The 7,064-nt window shown below is 37.2% G+C and overlaps 1 pseudogene across 1 annotated transcript; it reads right to left on the bottom strand.

The window, feature by feature from the left end:
• Positions 1-2,633: 2,633 nt before the first annotated feature.
• Positions 2,634-3,483, bottom strand: LOC308644578 (olfactory receptor 14C36-like; annotated as a pseudogene). Its single transcript has one exon. The product of its transcript is annotated as an olfactory receptor 14C36-like (transcript).
• Positions 3,484-7,064: the final 3,581 nt, after the last annotated feature.

Genomic DNA, 7,064 nt, shown 5'->3' with positions numbered 1-7,064 from the left:
TTGTGTCCACCAAAAACTAAATATAAATATTAAAATTTTTTTCTCTCTCTCTCTCATTCTCTCTCTCTCTTTAAATAAAAAAGAAGTAGTAAATTGATAATGAATCAGTAAGCACCCATCTTTATTTAATGCATAGTGATGCAAGGCTGTTGGCAGTGAACTAAAAGAATTTTAAAGGAGGTGCAGTGATAAATGCTAGGTTTTTGTTTTTGATTTAAAGACCATGTATATGAGAGAGAAATGATTTTTTAAAAAATTAATTTAAAAGTGAAAATCTTTTCATTAACATTGATTATTTTAATATCAGATTTAACCTAGTTATTAAATGAAGCAATAAGGTATAAGCTGCTTAATATACCTGAGACAACTCTGATACAGATTTAGATATGTACACACAAATGTTTTATTCAGTTAAAATTCACATAAATAGGTTGAAATATGATGTGCAGATACTGAAATTGGAATTCATGTTTCATGACATGGCCTGTTTTCAGAACATTAGACTGAATATCAGCACAAAATAATATTTCATATTTTCATCTTCTTTAATGTATTCTGAATAATTTGGTAATCCCAGAGAAGAATCATTGAAAATAGATTAAAACAATCCCTTATTTTAAATGTGAAAGAAATATCTTAACAATTAGCTGCTGTTATTATCTATTTTTATCTTCTGACCTCTTTTTTTTTCTCCCCAGGAACTTATCTTCAGGGCTTTGCATATTTTAACATCAGATATGGGATTCCATATAGTCTTTGTACCAATATTTTGTTATTTGCATCTTGTTTGCAATCAGCTTTTTTTGGTATAAAACATCTTAAAACACAAGTTAAACACCCAACGACTTTCACCAAGATGGATGTCTCTCAATAGGACTGGTGTATGCTATTTATTTTTTTCTAAATTTATACATTAAAGTTAAACTTAATTTGCTTGTCACCTCAACTCATGTAAGTCTTTGAATGACACTCATTAATATTCAGTAGGTTATAGTTGTAGAGGAAATGAAAATATAAAGGTGGAGGTTGCAGAATTCATCTGTGGTGCTCTGAAGGGCCTTCTGCTCTAGCAGGGATCATTGGATCAGGGAGAACAAGTCATCATGGACAATGGGAATGGAATCTGTGTTCTGGTTGGATCATGTGACAGCAGATCAAGGCTTCCTGCTGATTGTCTGGGTGCTCATGGGTTCCTACTACAAGTATTCCCTTGTCTGCAAACTTTAAGAGATGCTGTTATTCATTAATCATATATATTTAGACTTTTGTATTTTCCTAGGTAATACATATATTTATATTTTTTCCCTCTTTTTCTTATTAGTGAACTGCTGAAAAAAAAACTGTTCTCAGAATTTGGAGTTTGATGCGTTGCCTGTAATATATATGAACTCTTTTGTTTCTATATTTTTATATTAAAATTTCTAGATACTTTGACAGTGAGTATATGTCAGTTGCAATTAACAACTAACAAAACACATACCAGTTAGGCCACTAAAATATTTCAAAAGAAATAAGCTGTGTGACAGGATGAAAGACTGCACAAAGGCATTAGAGTATATGCACAGATACAGGCCTACATTACGTACTTATAGAAAGTTGACTTTGACAGGGGAGACATTTAGGTCAGATAATTAGTGTCTGTCATTTCATTTTTTTTTAAAGAGAGAGTGAGAGAGGACAGAGAGTGTGAGAGAGAGAGAGAATTTTTAATATTTATTTTTTAGTTCTCGGCAGACACAACATCTTTGCTGGTATGTGGTGCTGAGGATCGAACCCGGGCCTCACGCATGCCAGGCGAGCGTGCTACCGCTTGAGCCACATCCCCAGCCCCTGTCATTTCATTTTTATCAGACATGGCAGAGTCTTAAACATTACAGAATTAAGTTACATCATAGAGGCAATCATCCAAATGCTCACCTGCAACCTAGACCCAAGGTTTGGTCCCCATCTCTGGTTCAATCATGGACATAAAACAGACTGGCAGCCAACATGGCCCAGGAAGGCAATGTGGCTTCCCCAGGGGATGGATTTGACTGTCAGGATAAAGGGGTTGGTAAACATAGCCCTCTGTTTACTTCATGGACAAGGACTTTCCTCTTGTTCTATGCTCCAGAAGGAGAGAAATGTTACTATCATTTCCTTTACACTTTAGTTGTAACTTCTTTTGGATTTGATTTTTGAGTATTTTCAATGTATTTAAATTGACACAATTGTGTACCAGAGACCTTCCATATTTATTTCACACATCACTAAATGAGATCATGAAATATGATCAAATGATTTCAGATTGTTCTCATGATTAATTTGTAAGACTTGCATCTGTGACATTACTTGATAGAAGTATGACAAACTATTTGATGAATCATAAACAGATATATTCTCAAATGATTATACCACACAAATTGAATTGTACTCATTCATTAAAGATGCATTTGCTAACATTATATATTTTATGAAGAATAAATAGAAATGATGGCATAAATTAAAACAAAAATTATTTTATAAGTTGAAGTACCCAGGACCCAATAAGGTGACCTTAGAGTAAGCAGTATGACTTCTAAACCCCAGCTATGAAGAGCATGATCTCTGATTAAGAACCTCGAACAGTGAAATTAGGATAATGCTGAAATGCATCATTTCCCGGAGAACAACTGTCTTCCCAATACTCTCCTCACAGCGTCTTTTACCTGATGGTTCCTGAGACTGTAGATGAGAGGATTCAGGAAGGGAGGAACCATGGTGTAAAAGGCAGAGAGAACCATGTCCTGGAGGGTGTCAGAGGTTGCTAAGGACCTCAGGTACACACCTGTGATGGAACTGAGGAAGACGGACACCACAAGGATGTGAGGGGTGCAGGTGGAGAAGGCCTTCCCTGGGGCTCTGGTGGGAAATTTCAGCGCAGCAGAAAATATGTGAAAATGTGACATGGCAATTAAAGTGAAGCAACCACCAGCAATTGCCACAGCAGAGATTAAAAAAGGACCATGCTGCTTGTGGTGTCAGAGAAGGAGAGCCTCAGCAGAGAGGGGACATCACAGAAGAACTGGTGGACCACGTTTGACTGGCAGAAGGACAGCTGGAATGTGTTCCCAGTGTACACACCTGCATACATCAGACCACTGAGCAGGGAAGCCAGGGTCATTCGGACGCAAATTTGAGGATTCATGATGAGTGGGTACTGGAGGGGCTGGCAGATGGCCACATAGTGGTCCCAGGCCATGATGGTGAGAAACAGAAGTTCAACAAATGCACAGAAAATGACCAGGAAAATTTGTGTTGCACAGCCAGCCACTGAAATGGTCCTGTTACATGTGATAGAGTTGACACAGGCATTGGGGACAGTGATGGAAATGTAGCACCTGTCCAACATGGACAGCTTCCTGAGGAAGAAGTACATGGGTGTGTGCATGTGTGCAGGTTCTGGTCAGCAGTGGTGACAGTGATGATGAGAAGGTTTCCTAACAAGGTACCCAGGTAGATCATTGGGGATACTGTGAAATAGAGGAAACTCAGATCCTAGCCATCAGGAGAGCCCAGGAGGAGAAATTCAGTTACCATGATGGATTGGCCACTTGCTGGAAATTCTGGTTGTCTGGGAAGATAAAAAGATAAAGTGCAAAAAAACCAGAATTAATGCAATTACTTTATATATTCATATACACCATGTTTTCTTGTATTTTGCAATTGGTTTCTCTGCAGAGGAAGGTCACCCTTGGTTTTCTGATATGATTCCTTATTTCAGAGAAGAATGCACCTCCCAGTGCAGGTGTTCTTCAGCCCAGGCTCTGGGCATGACCTGCCGGGCTTGTCCTCGGATTCCCATCAGGCCTCCCCTTACCTCCTGAGACTCCATGCTGAGCATGTGACAATGTTTTTCTTTTTAAAATGATGAATACAATTTCAACATTATTTTGCCATTTTTCCACAGTAAATAATTCAAAGTATGATTAATAATTCCTCTTGTAATTTTCTAATTTTTCTTGTATTGTCTCTCAAGATTTACAACTTACTGTTTTTTTTTAAAGAGAGAGAGAGAAAGAATTCTTAAAAATATTTACTTTATAGTATTCAGTGGTCACAACATCTTTAATTTATTTGTGTGTGGCACTGAGGATTGAACCCAGGACCCTGCGCATGCCAGGCGAGTGTGCTACCACTTGAGTCACATCCCCAGCCAAATTTTCTAATATTTTTACATAGGAAACTCTTCATTATATAGGAGTATTTATCTCCATGAACATGAAAATATTATACTCAAGAGGAAAGCATCCCAAGTATTCAAACTTTCCCATTCCAGAGCTGCAGGTCAGTGCTGTGGTAAACTGAGGGGATCTGACTGCACCTGGATTCTCCTGCAGTCCCCCACTCTCCCTGCTGCTCCCCAGAATGGGGTGGTGCTTAATGCAGACCACACAATCTCAGATCGGGATCTGGTCCTGTTCCCATGGGGCTCTCTTTTTCTCTCCAACAGATCAGTAAGAGGTGTTTAAAGCTCCAGATTCCAGCCCAGCTGACATTCTCCTAAACTTTTATTTTTTACCTTAATGTATTTTTACTGTGTATACAGCACCATGATGTTGATTCCTTTGTCTAGACAATAATTTTTCATTTTCTTGTTGATACTTCCATTTTAATCCTTTCCTCCAAATGTCATGATTATACAAAATGATACTGACTGTATACCCTATAAGGAAGATTTTGCTCATATTTATAGCACTTCTGAAGCAACTCAGACTGGTTCAATCCCAAATCACCAAAATTGTCATTTCTTCAGCCCTCTGAAAACCTGGGTCCACCTCAGCACTTTGCCAGGTTAACCACACTCACCCGTAGAAAAGGGATCTTCATCATGAGTTTGTCTGGCCTTTACTTAAAATTTGTGTCCCCCAGGGTCAGGGGTGTGTGCCCAGACACAGGTAGGTTGGTGTTAATTTCACAGTTAATTTCAAGGACCCCTACTCAGTCTAGCTGCAATCTCTTCCTTGCCCTATTCCGCATTTCTCTCTGACACAAACCTGAATCTCACACCTCAGTGACCCCCTTGTTCACAGCATGCCCTAGAACTTGCTGACAGAGGGCCTTTTCTACTGTGACATAATGATTCCATTTTTCCCATTACTATGTACTCAGCTTTAAAGGAGGCTCAAAATCAACTTTTCCTCAGAAACCCTCTTCATAGCTTCTAATTATCCTTCTATTTCTCTGTAATGTTAGAAATCGACATGTTATTCTACCTTTCGTATGATTTATCCCCCAAATTACTGTTGCAAATTCCTTGATTTTTGACCATATATTGCTTAAAGTTTTTATTCTCTTAGTTGCAAGTGCATGACTTCATACGTAATAGTTAATAAAAATGCAATGTAGCATAATTGTCTAACCACTAACATGAACTAAGTTTTTATTTGACTTATTTACAAATGAGTAACTCCTAAATTGGTAAGCCCTTCTTCACATGTCTAAGAAATACAGTGTACCTTCTTTTAAAATAACTCACCTTTGCCTGTGGGCATAACATATTTTCAAATTAGGTAATCTTTCCACAATTATTTGTTAATGATTCATAACATGGCAAAATCTGCTCTAGATACTGGGTTTTACTAAAAGAAGTAAATTATCATCTTTAAAACATAATTTGAGTACTGTGAAGGAAAAATAAAATGGTACATATGTAAAAAGTTAAATAAACATGACAATTTTTGAAAGTGATATAAGACTAATCAGGTTTCTTTATGGAAATCTTCCAGGTTTTTCACCTTTTATCCTGGATTCTGGGATCTCCAGGAGTTTTTGTTCACCACCCCAAAACATCCTGTCACATACAGATGGGACATAAACATGGGTTTAAATCTAAAAGTTGCATAGAACTATAGAGACATTTTCTTTCTTTTTAAAAATGTTTTAATTTTTTGTGTTTGTGGTGCTGAGTGTTGGACCCAGAGTCTGGTGAATGTGAGGCCAGCAATCCATCAACTGTTATATGTCCCTAGTGCTTTTTCTTTATTATAGTTTTTAACACTAAACCACTTCCTGCTTTTCTTTCTCCAATAGAACTTAGAAAATTCTCCACAACTAGTTTGAATTATATGAACTTACATCATGTCCTCTTTTCTTTGTGTGATTTTGGTATAGTTTGATAAATTCTTCTCCTTCAACTTTCTTTTTTTATATGCCAGTCAATATTAGGAAACTTCCAATTATGGATAACTGATGCAAAGTCATGTATAAATAAAATAAAATAAATTTACAAAGCAGAAAGACATTCTGTTACATGTATATTCCATAGATCCTTAAATCATCACATCCATCTGTGGACTTATTTATCCTCCATCTGGTAATATGATGTGACTGATTTATTGTTTATTATAAGTTTGGCCATTTGGTCACCTCTGGTATACATTCTGCAGTCTATGTGATTATGATGAATAACTGTATCAGATTTGCATGGCTGTGACCAAAAGAACTAGTTTATTAAAAAAAAAAAAAACACCCACAATAAACAAAAACCAACCCAGATTTGGGATAGCATATTGTGTCTCAGGGGTTCAGAGTTTTAGTCTATCTTCAGCCATTTTCATGACTATATGCCCATTGTGGGGGCACACTGAGGACCAGCACAGCAGAGGGAAGATGCTCAGAATATGGCTCTAGGTAAGCAAAGATAGGGAAGGGGAAAGAGGATTGGGGTTAGGTTAGGGTTAGAGGAAAGCTATCAGGGATTAATCCCAGTGGGCCACCTCCTCCAGCAATGTCCCAAATGCCTAAAGCTACCACCCAGTCAATTTGTTCAAATTAACATGGGTTGATTAGGTTGCAGCTCTCATAATCCAATCTTTCTACCTTTGAAAATTCCTCCCTGATAGGAAGGGCAACAGAAAAAATTAGACACTAGTATTGATGAATGTATATACATGTCTGTATAACCAATGTGATTCTGCAACCTGTACACTTGGAAAATGAGATATTATACCCCATTTTATTAAAAAAATTCTTGTGTGAAAACAAGATTTTATATATCTGAAATAAACACCCAGGAATGAATAAAAGAAAAGAAAAAAAAGGAA

Source organism: Spermophilus citellus, assembly GCF_964194105.1.
Source record: "Spermophilus citellus genome assembly, chromosome: 1".
Classification (NCBI taxonomy): domain Eukaryota; kingdom Metazoa; phylum Chordata; class Mammalia; order Rodentia; family Sciuridae; genus Spermophilus; species Spermophilus citellus.
This window is presented reverse-complemented; position numbering and strand designations above follow the sequence as displayed.